This window comes from Papio anubis, chromosome X (assembly GCF_008728515.1).
Source record: "Papio anubis isolate 15944 chromosome X, Panubis1.0, whole genome shotgun sequence".
Classification (NCBI taxonomy): Eukaryota; Metazoa; Chordata; class Mammalia; order Primates; family Cercopithecidae; genus Papio; species Papio anubis.
This window is the reverse complement of record NC_044996.1, coordinates 82,130,838-82,145,349: the sequence shown is the minus strand read 5'-3', so window position 1 is coordinate 82,145,349 and position 14,512 is coordinate 82,130,838. Positions and strand designations below refer to the sequence as shown.

The 14,512-nt window shown below is 37.1% G+C and overlaps 1 protein-coding gene across 4 annotated transcripts in view; it reads left to right on the top strand.

Annotated features, from left to right (window-relative positions):
• The window catches only part of LOC100997351 (ectodysplasin-A), a 430,782-nt gene that overhangs the window by 1,580 nt on the left and 414,690 nt on the right, over nucleotides 1–14,512 (top strand). The window lies entirely within an intron of this gene.

The window sequence follows — 14,512 nt, the reverse complement described above, 5'->3', positions numbered from 1 at the left end:
ATGTGAAACTTAGGAGAAGCATCCAAGGATCCTTTTGAGGTGGCTAAAGAATAATAGTAAAATTGTACCTCTTAGGGAAGAGAGCAAGTTGTACAAATAAGTTCCTTGAGGTGAGGGACCCAAGCCTTCTATATTTACTTCCACATCCAGAGTCATTGTCACAACTCTGTAAACATTATTTGTGCCACTTTGACCTCCCATCTAAAGTGGTACACTTGATAGAGACATCACATTCATGATCATAGTGTAATGTTAGGACTGATACTTTAAAACAAACAAACAAACAAACAACAACAACAACAAAGAAGATGTCCGTTGTAAAGTTGCCTTGAGCCTTAAAATGTCTTACTAGCACACTCCAATTTATATAACAGCTTATCAAAGAAGAGAATCAGCAGACATGCTTCTCATACTTGAAACTTTAAACATTGTAGCTAAACGATAATTAACTAGGATTCTGACTCCTTTTATTTATCTACTGCCACTCCCCCCACACCCCAATGCCCAGTAGAAATATTTAGCAGCTGAACATTGATATTCTGTGAAAAGACGAAAAAATTAAACTTCTTTAGTCAAATGTTGGCCAAGACTTTTTGGCATTCAGGATGGACAGAGCCGCTTTTATAGACTGGGGATTAGCAGAACAGCTGTACTCTAGGGCTTCTGTGATGGCATGAAACTCTTACAGGTGTGTAATGGCATTTAGTTACCTGCCCTTTGTGTGGCACTAAAATAGTTCTCTCTAGGTTTAAACACAGCTTCCTACCTTCTGTCCTTTATTCTTTCTGTTTTAATATTTTTGAGCAATAGAAGCAAGGATACTAGCTCTTTACATTTGTTGACATCAGTTGGAATCAGTTTCCTAGAGTTATGAAGGGCTTATATGAGTCCATTTTGTTTGATTCCCTTGGGAAACATAGGCCCTAATGGGAAAGTGACTTGCCCAAGGTCACATAACTAGAGTCAAAACTGGGATGATAGTTGCTTTCTTAACTCCTAGTTCAGTGCCCATTCCCTCAACTACCTCCTGGGACCTTTTGCGAGGGAGCAAGATGGAGCTCCATATTAGAACTTTTGCAAAGTAGAGCGCTCAGATCTGCATCATTTTGTTCTACTCTACCTGTATTTTGGCCACAGTAAGTTTAACCATGTATTCCTTATTCTTCCTGAACTTCACTTTCAGATTTGGAGTATACTTTGAAGGAATTTTAGCCCAAATTCAACTTAAGTTTATTTTAAGTTATTCAACTTGTGTATCTTATCTTGTATATTAGTTTTAGTATACAAAAATAAGTTTTAAAAAAGTTGATTGGGTATTAAATTAATACTGCTACAAGCTTGGGTAAAATTTCTAGTGCCCTGGTGCACCCTCTGCTGGCTTTACAGGGACATTTAATTTTCAGTATCTGCTGACACTCAGAATTCTACATTGTGCTGACAGATTCTGATTCGGTAAATAAGGAAGTAAACAGCCTTGTGGGATTTGGCCACGTAGGTCATATTTTTATATTTTAGTTTTTCAACACAAACAACTGCTGTTACAGCAAATCTTGGATGGAGAGGAAGAAAGATAAAAATATACACCCTTCAACGGGCAATACATTCAGGTTTCTTACTAGTTTATCTGCAAGGAGTGAAGGCAAGCTGATGACAGTAAACTGCAGGAAGCTTTCATGAGACCAAGTGGGCAGAACAGTCAGAGACACTTCATGCAGGTAGGCAAAAGTAAACCTATTCATACTTATGAGATGATGGGCTCTGGGCTCTCAGTTATGACTCAAGAAAGGGACCTGGAAATCACTGTAGATGTGTGCATATCATCTCTCAATTTAAAAACTTTTTTAGCAGGGCACACAAGGAAGTTAGGGCAGGTAGGATACAGAGCAGAGAGATTAGCACAGTTCTCCATGTGAAATGTTAGAAAAGTCTCCCCAGTAGGGACACACTTGCTGATGATAAAGTGAGAGAGTCACATCAGACCTTCTGTAATCAATCATCTCCTTCAGCTGGAGCAGCCAAGTAGCTGAGATTTGTCTGGATAGTTGGTGGAGATTATCTCAAGAGCAAGGGATATCTCATTTGTGTCTGAATTAGGACAATATACAGTAATATGATTGTCAGCGTAACAAACTAAAAATCACTGTTGATCATTCTGTGGAGATGTTGCTCCAGTTGTGATTGTGGTCCTCAAAGGCCAAGAATGTAGTGGGTATCATCAGGAAGGGTGTCAAAAACAACAACACACTTACAAAACACTTATTTTTTCCATGTACAAGATCAAAAGCAGATTTGCTTCTACAATCAGACAGGAAATTCTGGTGACTGGTCCTCAAGAAAAGCCTAACAGCTGATAAAAGTCCTCAGAAACCCCATTAAATTGATCAAAAGGATGAAGGGATTTTCTAGTTTTTTTCTCAGTCTGGATAGAAAGAGGCTGAAGGAGGAATATGATCAAAGTCTACCAAACCATGAGCGAGATGAATATGGTTAATATATTCGTGTAACTTAACAATCCAGTTCAATAAATAGAAAGCCTGCTTTGCCAGACACAATGTTAAGTATTAGATACTTTTTAATGTTTGAAAAATTATTTTCAAGAGGAGGCAAATAAAGGTAGTATCCTATTCAACTCATTGTCTCAAGTAATAGTCAAAATTATGGGTAGATCAATACGGATTTACTTAAAACTGTAGGGCTATTTGGAGTATGTTCCTAATTATTTGAGGTGATGTCATAGATGTCAACCTTTAAAGTTCTACAAAATGTTGCTTGACATAACTAGATAGACCATTAGTGTATCCAGAGTTGACATTACCTGTGTTAAGGCTTTTTGATCAAGAACATAACTAGGAATCATTTGAGGTGATTCAAGGTGAGCACAATGAATAAATCCAAGGATTTTTTTTTTTTTTAATGGAGGTGGGATCTAGATAAAATACATTTACTGTGGGTTTAAATACAGAACTTTTGATCAACTTGCTTCATTATTCCCATCCCATTTTCTCTCTCACTAACTCTGCTGCAACCCAGCCACCATATCCTGCTTAGAATCATTCTTTAGTTGTTATTGCTGTTGTTGTTTTTAAATACATTTTATGTCTTTACATTAGAGCTCCTTAGAAATCTGCCTTCATTTTTGTCTTTCTCCATAATGCCTGACACAGTGCTAGTTACAATTACTGTACTCAAATACTTGTTGAGTTGAATATTATTTTGGGACTATGGACGTGTTTATGTAAAACAAAGACATTTTCTCTTTCTGTAACAGGCCTGTTTTCCTCAGGTCTTGCTAAGCCTGTGACCTGTCAGCTATGCTTAGGTGAGTAAATAGTTCCACTGGCAATGTTTCACTGATTTCTAGAATAATTAGAAAGTGAAATGGAGAAGGGCCTTAACCATGTGGTCAGTCTCCCAGTTTCACATCTTCTCTCTAAGATGGTACAAAAAGCTTCCTGTAATATATTGTTTGATGTTTTGTTTTATTTGCTTTTAGGTCTCATATCTTACCTCTGAAGCCATTTAATTCCCAAGAGCATTACCAAGAGAAACTACCTTGCCTGTAGAGGACCATTTTATCTGACTCCTCTGTAAATACTCAGGACTTAGCTTTTCATTTCATTTCTTTCTTTTATTAAAAACCTTTTCTATTGAAGTATAACTCATACACAGAAAAGTATATAAATCATATTTGTACAATTTTATGAATCATTACAAAGTGAATATACTCATGTCACCAGCACCCAGGTCAAGAAATAGAACATTATTATATTCCACAACTCCTACTTATATCCTATTGTTCTCAGTATATCCTCCTCACTCTCTCAAGTTCTAACACCATAGATTAGTTTTTTTATGTTTCTCCACAGTGCCTGACATAGTGCTAGTTGGATTAGTTCATTAGTTTTGTTCATTTTGAACTTTATATAAATGAAATAAAACAGTGTGTATTCTTTTGGATCTGGAGTTTTTTGCTCAATACTGTTTTTGTGACATCCGTTCAGGTTGCTGCATGTGGCTGTAGGTTTTTATTTGTATTTTTTGTGTGTGTGAGACAGGGTCTTGCTCTGTCACCCAGGTTGGAGTGCAGTGGCATGATCATGGCTTACTGCAGCCATGACCTCCCAGGCGCAAGCGGTCTTCCAACCTCAGCTTTCTGAGTAGCTGGGACCACGGGCACATGCCAGCATGCCTGGCTCATTTTTAATTTTTTTATAGAGACAGGATCTCTATATGTTGCCCAGGCTGGTCTTAAACTCCTGGCCTCAAGCTATACTCCCACCTCAGTGTACCAAAGTGCTGGGATTACAGGTGTGAACCACCATGCCCGGCCATTTGTTTGTATTTTTGTATATTATTTCATTGCTTGAATATACCACAGTTTATTTACCCTATATTTAATGAATTTGCGGATTGTTTCCAGTCTGGGGCTATGACGGATGCTGATGTTGTGGATATTATTGTACATGTCTTTTGGTTACATATGCTTGAATTTCTATTGCTTGTATACCTAGGATTGGAGTTGCTGGGTCATAGGGGATGCATATTTTTGACATTATTGATGATGACAGTTTTTTAAAGTTATTGTATCAATTTACATTCTTACCAGCAATGCATGAGAATTTCAGTTGTTTCATATTCTTACTAACACTTGGTATTGCCAGTCTTTTTAAACGTAGCCATTCTGGTGGGTGGCTTTGTAGTAATATCCGGTGATTTTAATTGGCATTTCTCAGAAGACTGATGAGGTTGTGCTCCTTTTCATGTTTATTATGCATTTGCATATCTTCTCTGAAGTGCCTATACAAGTTTTTTGCCCATTTTTCTATTAATTTGTCTGTCCTTTTCTTATAGATTTGTAGGGATTCTTTATATACTCTGAATATGAACTATTTTTGTATTTTTTATGTTGTAAGCCATTCCCAAATCTGTGATTTACCTTTCTTTATGGTATCCTTTGATGAACAGAAGTTTTTAATTTTAATGTGTTTAATTTTTCAGTATTTTCCTTTATGGGTAGCGTTTTCTATGTCCCATTTAAGAAATATTTTCTTACCTTGAAATTGTAGATATTCTCCCATATTATCTTCTAGAGGCTTTATATTTTTGACATTTACATTTAGGTCTATACTCCACTTGAAATCAATTTTTGTGTATGCTAAGATACAGAAACTGAGCTTCATTTTTTAAAATATAGATATCCAGCTGATCCAGTACCATTAATTATAAGGACCATCTTTCCCCCAGTCCTCTACAGCATCACCTTTGTCATAAATCAGGTGCCTGTATATGTGCAAGATTGTTTCTGAACTGTTTATTCTATTCTGTTGGTCTCTTTGTCATTGCATCGCTACCACAATCTTAATCACTGGACTTTATTATTATCTGGTAAAGCAAGTCCTTTTACCTTGTTCCTCTTATTTAAAAGTATCTTGGATATTCTTGGCCCTTTGCATTTAGAATCAGCTTGTCATGTTGCACAAAAAAGAAAAAAAAAGAAACGTGCTGGGATTTTTATTGGGATTGCATTGAATCTAAAAATCAATTTAGGGGGAACTCATCATTTTATGGTATTCAGTTTTCCAATCCATGAACATGCCCAGCAGATTTGGTGTTTGGTGAGTGCCTTCTTCCTGATCCATAGAATGACACACTCTTGCTGTATCCTCACGTGGTGGAAGGGATAAATGCACTTCCTTGGACCTATTTTAAAAGGAAACTAATCTCATTTACAAGGACTCTGCCCTCATTGTTTAATTGCCCCCTAAAAGCCTCATCAAATACCATCACATTGGTGATGATATTTCAACATATGAATTTTGGGGGGAACACAAACATTCAGATGATAGCAAACCTGTTTTAGACATTTTCTCAGCATCCTTTATGTCTGTTACATACTTTTCTCTATATTCTATCCTTTTTTTTCTCTCTATACTTCATTCTGGGTATTTTCTTTTTTTTTCTTTTTGAGACAGTTGCCTCTACATACTTTATTTAAAAAAAATCTTCACAAGAACAATGCAAGGTAGATACTGCCGTCTCTATTTTTACATGTGGAGAAACAGACCCAGAGGGGTTAGATAACTGTTTGCAATCATATAGCTCTTTCCAGAACTACATTTTAAATAGGAATTTTATAAACCATATGTAGAACTTGTATCAACTGAACCATTTAAAATGTGCAATGGAGAAGTTTCTATTTAAAGGGCTCCCATGAAAGGTAGATTAATTCAATAAGTGGTATTGGGATTTACTGACTTGCCATTTTGGGGGTTTAAAAAAAAGACAAGTAAAACTGGATCCTTATCTCACCTCTTATACTAAAATGAATTCCAGATGGAACAAAGATTTACATGTAAAACATGAAATCACAGACATCCTAGAACACATGGATGCATATTTTTATAATCTTACATTCTGGGTATTTTCCTGTGACTTAACTTCCAATTCATTAATTCTGTCTTCAGCTTTGTCTAAACTCCCTTTAAACTCGCTCATTGAGTTCTGAATATAATTTGTCATTTTTTTTTTATTTTTAGAGTTTTCATTTGGTTCTTTTTATAAAATAGTGTTTGGTTCTCTGCCAAAATTCACAATCAACTATCTTTTAACATACTGACCATAATTATGTGAAAATTTTCATTTGATTACTCATTATTTCAATCCTTGAGGGTGTGTTTCTATTGTCTATTGTTTGTCTTAATTTTCTATCACTTTGCCTTTCTCCTGGTTAGTTTTGATTGAATGGTAGACATTATATATAAAAAATTATAGTAGAGATGGTTTGAGGCCTCAGTTATTTTTATCTTTATCTAGAAAGGATTTATACTCACTTCTGGCACATGGTTAGAGACACCAGCAATCTCTCATCTCCTTAATTCAATATGAGACTGAGATAATTTAAAGCTGCTCTTCAATCCAAGTGAAGGTTGACTTACCCTTCCTTTTAGTATTTATGCCTTCTAAGTTGAAATCCAAGGCTTGGGCTTTTTTTTTCCCTTGGGAGTTTCCCCTCTTTGAAGGGTCCTCAATTCCAACTTTCGTTCTTGTAGCTTCATGAGTCTGTCAGAAGCTCCTCTCTCTCTCTCTCTCTCTCTCTCAGCTGACTCTACTATATCAGCCAATGACCTTAGGAGAAAAACAGCCTCTCTCAGTTTTCTTTTTATCCTGCATTTTGGCTTTATAATATTGCATTACTTTATTAGATCTCAGATATCTTGAAACGTGTATCATTTATATCTTGCCCCAATTTTCTTGTGTTTTTTTAAGCAGGAAATTTAGCCCAAATTACTTTTGCTTCCATTACTAGAAGCAGAATCAGCTTATCATTTCTTCAACAAATGTTTATTGATCATCTCCTATGTATCATGCACTGTACAAAACAATGGAGAAGCAGCTATTGAACAGATTAGAGGGGATTTCTGCCATTGTGGAGCATACAGACAAGTAAACAGGCACATATAATACAATTTCATAAAGCAATGGTAGGGTTAATCATAGGATAATCTAAAGCACTAAGGAGGAGTACCTGACCATGACTTTTGAAATCAAGGAACATGTTCTTGACAAAGCATCTTCTGAGCTTAAACCTAAAAAGTAAGTAAGAATTATCTAGGATAAGACTGTTTTAGGCAGTAGGAACAGCAAGTGCAAAGGCCTGGAGATGAAAGAGAACATGGTACATCCAAGAATAAGAAAACCTAGTTTGTATGAAGCTACTATTATCAAGACAGTGTGGTTCTGGCATAAGGACAGGCATATAGATCAATGGAATAGGATTGAGAGGTCAAAAATAAACTCTTATGTTTATAATCAATTGATTTTTGACAAAAATACCAAGATGATTAGTTGGGGGGAAAAGATACCCTGTTCAATAAATGGTGTTGGGAAAATTGGATATCCACGTGCAAAAAAGATGAACTTAGATACTCACTAGAGACCATACCCCAAAAATGAACTCAAAATGGATCATAGGCTTAAATGTAAGTACCAAAACAATAAAATGTTTAGAAGAAAACATATAAAATCTTTAATATCTTGGAGAGCAAAGATTTATTAGATATGACACCAAACACATAGTCTAAAAAATAAATGAACCGTTTTGGAAAGAAACTTTTTTTTTTTCCAAAAGAAAACCTTGAAAAATGAAAAGAAATGCAACAGACTAGGAGAAAATCTTTGGAAAACACATATCTGGTAAATAACTTATATTCGAAGGAATTTACAAAGGACTCTTGGAATGTAACAATAAGAAAAACCAAACAAAAAAATGGGCAAAAGATATGAACAGATATTTTACCGCAAATGAAGATGCACAAATGGCTAAATAAATACATGAAAACATGTTCAACATCATTTTGCATTACAGAAATTTAAATTAAAACCACAGTGAGATACCATTTCGCACCCACTAGACTGGCTATAATGAAAAAGACAATAAGAAGTGGAGATGTGGAGAAATGGGAACTCTCATACATTGCTAGTGGAAATGTAAAATGATTCAGCTGTTTTGTAAAACAGTTTGTCAGTTCCTCCATAAGTTAACATAGAGTTACAATATGACCCAGCAATTCCACTCCTAGGCATATACCTAAGATAATTGAAAACATATGTTCACACAAAAGCCTCTACATTGAATGTTCATAGCAGCATTATTAATAATAGTCAAAAAGTAAAACAGCTCAAATGTCTGATGTGGTATAATGTGATATAATATTCTATACAATGCAATATTTTTCAGCCATTAAAAGGAATGAATTATGAATAATGCTACAACATGGCTGAGCCTCAAATATATTATGCTAAGTGAAGGAATTTAGTCACAAGAAAAACCACATTGTATGATTCCATTTATATGAAATGTCCAGAATAGGCAAATATATAGAGACAAAAATTAGATTAGTGGATGCCTGGGGCAGGGGGTAGGAATTAGGATTAACTAAATATGAGCATAAGGGCACTTCTTGGGGATGAAAATACTCTAAAACTGGTTCACCACAGCAAGGGTTATAGCAGTGGAACTAGAAGTAAAGAAAATGATGCAAGAGATATCATGAAGTTACACAATTTGTAAAGTTACTAGAAATTACTGAATTGTACACTTAAAATGGATGAATTCTACAGTATGTGAATTATATCTATATAAAGTAGTTATTTTTTTAAGTGTCTGGCACATAGAAGATGGTGAATAAATGTGTAAGGGGCGTTGGTTGTTTCTGAATGATACCTATCTTTAGAGGAAGAGAATCTTCAAGGCTGTTCCATTTACTTCAGATATTTCTCCCTCTAACAGATGTGTCCAGGGTCCCAATGTAGAATCAATTGAATCAGAAGCTTCAAGGATGGAAGTCTAGTCATATATAATTTAATAAAGCTCTATGGGTGATTTTGCCAAGCACTGCAAAGTGAGACTCTGTGATTTATGGAATTGTGAATGGCTTAGTATGGTCAGAACCTAGGGTGCATGTGGGGCCCAGTAGGTACTTGCACTAGAGTGGGCAGTAATCAAGAAGCTTGGCCCAGAATCATCTCTCTCTTCCTCTCTTTCCCTTTTTTCCTCTCTACATCCCTCTCCCTTTCTGCCTCCCTGCCTCTCTCTCTCTGTCTCTTACTCTTATTCTCTCTGATAGAAATAGCTAACTAGCTATTCCCAGATCCTACTTAGAATTTTTTCAGAATTGTCGGGTTAAAATATATCATACAGATCATCCATGGTAGTGGTTCTTAACCAGGGATGCGTAGTAGTCTTACCTGGAGAACTTTTTCAAGATATGCATGTCCCTGGGCACACCCAGACATACATCATTAGAGTCTGTAGAGTGAGACCATGGGCATATATAGTTTATAAAAAGGGTTTTCAGGTGATGCTGATGCTCATCTCCATTTGAGAACTTACTGCTCTAAAGGAAGAAATAAAAGCATAAAGAAGATGAAATTTGGTTCCCCATGCCTAACTTCAGCTTCCCTGTTACAGATTGTTAGGTCTGTATCACCTATGTTACTGAAGCTACTTTGGAAGGCCACTAGACCATGAGCTTGGGTGGTAGTGAATGCTTAATGAACACCACTGTGAAATACCATTTGGAAAATCAATTCATAAACTCTGGGGGGAGAGGGATTAGATTTCAGTTGCCATTTCCTCAGCCAGGTGATAGTGCTGTGTGCTTGGAATAGCCAAGAAAGAGGGTGGTTTCCTGTCTCTTGTGGCTTCCCGGGGACTTCGCTTGCTGCTAGCTGCTGAAACCACTTTAAAATAATAGGCTGTTGAGTAATTTTCTCCATGTATATCCACCTGTCAGTGGACCTGCACTTCAGAGATGAAGAGTAGTTTTTATTGGCGTGATGGCATATAGCAGGGATTGAAACCAAACAGCCACAATGAAATTGATTTTCAAAAAGAAATTACTTCTCAATTTTATTCTGTGGTTTGTGGATTGTTATTGTTACTTCATCCTGCCACACCAGTGGCCTACAAGGACAATGAAAGCTTGAACATGAGTAAGAGTTTTGGATCAATCCACAAGGCTCTGTGCCTAGAAAAATTGCATGCTGCAAAAGCACTTTTGCTATGTAGTCTAAATGCTTAAGTTGGGGAAACTCTGAGGGTTTCTTCTGTAAGGATGGACCTTAATACCTGCCACAACTAGTCAGACTGAGGGAAAGAAGGGCGAAGAGTAGATTTCAGGAGTTCTTTCGACTCAACCCCCACTCCATTGAGTCCCTGTTTGGTATAAGATAATGCTAGTGGGGGGATTGTATCCTCAAGACAGATTCAGCTAACAGAACCAATGAAGGAGTACAAACTTACTTCGTCCTTAATGACATTAGACAAATCCTTTGGTGCAGCTTGTTTCTGTTTGGATTCCCAGCTGACATCTCAAGTTTAGTAAGCTAAACTGAACTTATCTTCATTCCTCCCTTTCCCACCACACACACCAAATTTTACAAAAGTAAACCCTGGTTTCATGCTCTCAATCACTTATGCATAAAACTTGGAAGGCATTATATTTTTACTTCTCCCTTGTCCTTGCTACCTATATTTAGCAATCAATTGTTAAGTTGATTCCTACTTTGTGATGTTGATTTACAGTGTTGATGATGTCTCTTGCATCACTCCCTTTCTTTCTAGTCCCACTGCTATCACTCTGGCTGTATTTGGCTTAGATGATCTTCAAGGTGCCTCCCAACAAAGAAAATCTGTGACTCTTTCTCAGCTCCTTATTACCTCACTCCTACAGTGGTTGTGTAGCTGAGAGTTGCTTTGTTCTCTAGTCCATCTATACACCTCAGCTAGATTATTTTTCTTCCAGAGCTATTTTGTCATGTCACTTCCTCATCAGAAACCTTGTTATCTCCCTACTGCCTGTAGAATAAAGTTCAAACTTCTTAAACTGGCCTTCTAAGCCCCTTTGCAATTGGTTTTGAACTACTCTGCCACTCTTCTTTTTATTCTCTGTCTGAACCTTGTTTTATCCAGACTGACAGGCCTCTTGCATTCTGGCCTTCGTTTACCTGTTCCCCCAAAGAAGAATGTTCTTTCCTCCAACCTGTCTCTTGGACCCCTCCAGGTCCTTCAAAGCTCAACTTAAACCTTAACTCTTGGGTGCATTCTTCCTTGCCCATCTATCCATCCCAGCACCCTAAATTCCTCATTCCGCACTGTGCTATGTTGTAGGTGCTCTTGTTTCCTTAACTAGATGTGAAGGTTTTTGAAGATACTGAGTGTTACATTCCTTTATAGCTCTTATACCTACAATGCTAACTGTACTCTTTTAGTTAAATACCAAAGTGAATCTTAAGGTATTGAAACATTCCCCCTAATGTTGGACTCTAAAATATAGTTGTACACATTGATTGTGAGGATTATCATGCTACCTTAAGGATCTGGTGATTATTAATGGAGTCTATCACTAGGGCTTCTTTCCTTTTAGAGCCCTGCTTAAGGTCAAGCACCCTCACAGAAGGTTTATTAGATTCTAGAGTTTCCTTCCTCAGTTCCTTTCCCTCCTTCAGATCTTTAAAAGCCTTCCACATAACAAGTATTAATATTCTACTTTGACCTGGTATATACCTCTTGATTTCCTCAACACAGCAAGTCCTTACCTTCAAAATGCTTTTGGAATTCATTTCTCCCTGAATACTGAAGGTACCTCAACTTCTTGGCTTTTAGATTTTAACTCACGTGCCAGGTCACGAGAGGCTCCATACCCAAGTTTCTTTTCAAGTCACAAACCCCATACACCCCCATCGTATATCAAAGTTCCCTAACCTTCTTGTTTGTATTTTTAACAATAACTCATTTAAAGGTGTAAATGTGGGAAAGCCCTTAAGGTCAGGACTCTCTCTGTTTGTCTTGTATGGCACAAAATATGCTGGTGTTCCAAATAATAAAGGTTTAGGGAAAAGCCCAGGTTGTGGTTATGTACATGTCTGTGTTTGTCTGTGTGAGGGAGTGAAGGAAGGGGAGGGGGAGAAAATGGAGGGACTGACTTGTGTTTTTATGTGTTTGCATATGAATATTAAATGCTAGAATTCTAGCATTTAATTTCTAGGAGAAATGTGATTCACAGTTCAAAACATAAGACCAAGTACTACTACTGTTTCATAAACTACACTCTTACATTTCCAGTTAACCCATTTTCTTCTCAGCCCCTGACTTTACCTATTCATTCACAAAGTCTGGCTCCCACCTGCTAAACCAGAGTGCTTCATGCTCATTTTGGTCTATTTTGGAGATCTTTGTTATCCTGGAGATTATAGAAAGAGTACTGGAATAAGTTCTGGCTCTTAACCAACTAGCACAGTTCAATGTCCTTATTTGTAAAATGGGAAAGACAATACCTTCCCTGTCTCCTTCGCACTGTCTTTTTGAGAATCAAACAGAAATATATGTGAAAAATATAAAGTCTTGTGGTTATTTCTTAGAGGACTTATTGATAAATCTGTCTCTTTATCTCGTTAATTATATAAAACCTTTTTTCTAATTACTACCTTATATTTTCCATATAGTTGCCCTGTCTGTTGACATAAATTCACAGGCGTTGGTAATGGTACTGTATTTTTTCAAATCATGCTTTTATGTTATACTCCCTTTTTGTATTTACAAATGCTTTCTTTCAGCCTGGCCCTCTGATAATTTATTTCCACAAGTTGTAGAGGGGTAACTAGATTGGAAATTGGGATACAGTAGTAGTGGTCCCAGGTCTGTGTTTAGTTATTCTCCTCTAGTTAAGTTGGTTCACCTTAGGTAGGTCATTTCACCTTTCTGGCTCTCAGTTTACTCATCTGTAAAATGTTGGAGATTGAAGTTGGTGATCTATTAAGTTCTGTTCAAACACTAACAGTTTATCGTTGCAGCTAAATAGAATTCCTGATGCTGGCCCAGCACAATGGCTCACACCTGTAATTCCAGCATTTTGGAAGGCCGAGGTGGGTGGATCACCTGAGGTCAGGAGTTCGAGACCAGCCTGACCAACATGGTGAAACCCCGTCTCTGCTAAAAATACAAAAATTAGCTGGGCGTGGTGGTGGATGCCTATAATCCCAGCTACTCAGGAGGCTGAGGCAGGAGAATTGGCTTGAACCTGAGAGGTGGAGGTTGCAGTGAGCCAAGATTGCACCACTGCACTCCAGCCTGGGTGACAGAATGAGACTCTGTCTCAAAAAAAAAAAAAAAAAGAATTCCTGATGCTTTTTTTTTTTTCAGTTTTTCCTGCCACACACCCCGCTCCTTGAGAATCACTGACCTAATGAATATAGTCCAGATGCCAAATTCAAGACCTATATCAGTGTTGGCTTTCCAGCATTATGTACTGTTTCCAACAAGAACCCCCAGTTATATATAGATTGGTTTTCTTACTGCACATTCCTACCTTCATTGCCACTGTGTCTTTCCCCCTGTTAAAATCGTGTGTGTGTGTGTGTGTGTGTGTGTGTGTGTGTGGTAGAATACTCCTTTGTCTCTAAGGACAAGCTTAAATGTTATACTTTCCTGTGAAGCCTTTCCTAATAGCTTAACCCTTAGTAATATTTTTTCTATTTCATCTGAATCACATCTGCATTTATGATATGCCAGACACTATACCTGGCATTGTAGGAGACAGAAAGATAAAATAAGTTCCTCCCATTAGAGAAGGCTGAAATTGGGAATTAGCATTCTGGGCAGGGGTTAGCAGCATCAGCAAAAGACTTGGAAATAGTAGAGTGGAGTAGAGTGGAGGGTGAGTTTAGGTAAAGGCTTAGAGTCCATGGACCTTACTTATTTGGCCTATAACTATATATCCTTTTATGACAGTTCTTGTGATAGTATGCTACCTTATAATATGAAATTGTGATTTATTTGTCATTTATTGGCACCTAGCTGTCATTTCCTTTTCCTAATACCATTGCAGTTTCTTTTTGGAGTAATCCCTTTCCATTATTGGATGGTGTAATAGGAAATCTAAGCGCTTGTATCCCACAAGAGAAGCCAAAGGGGTCAAGTCCTTCTACTTCCCCAGTAAAATCAAAGAGCAGT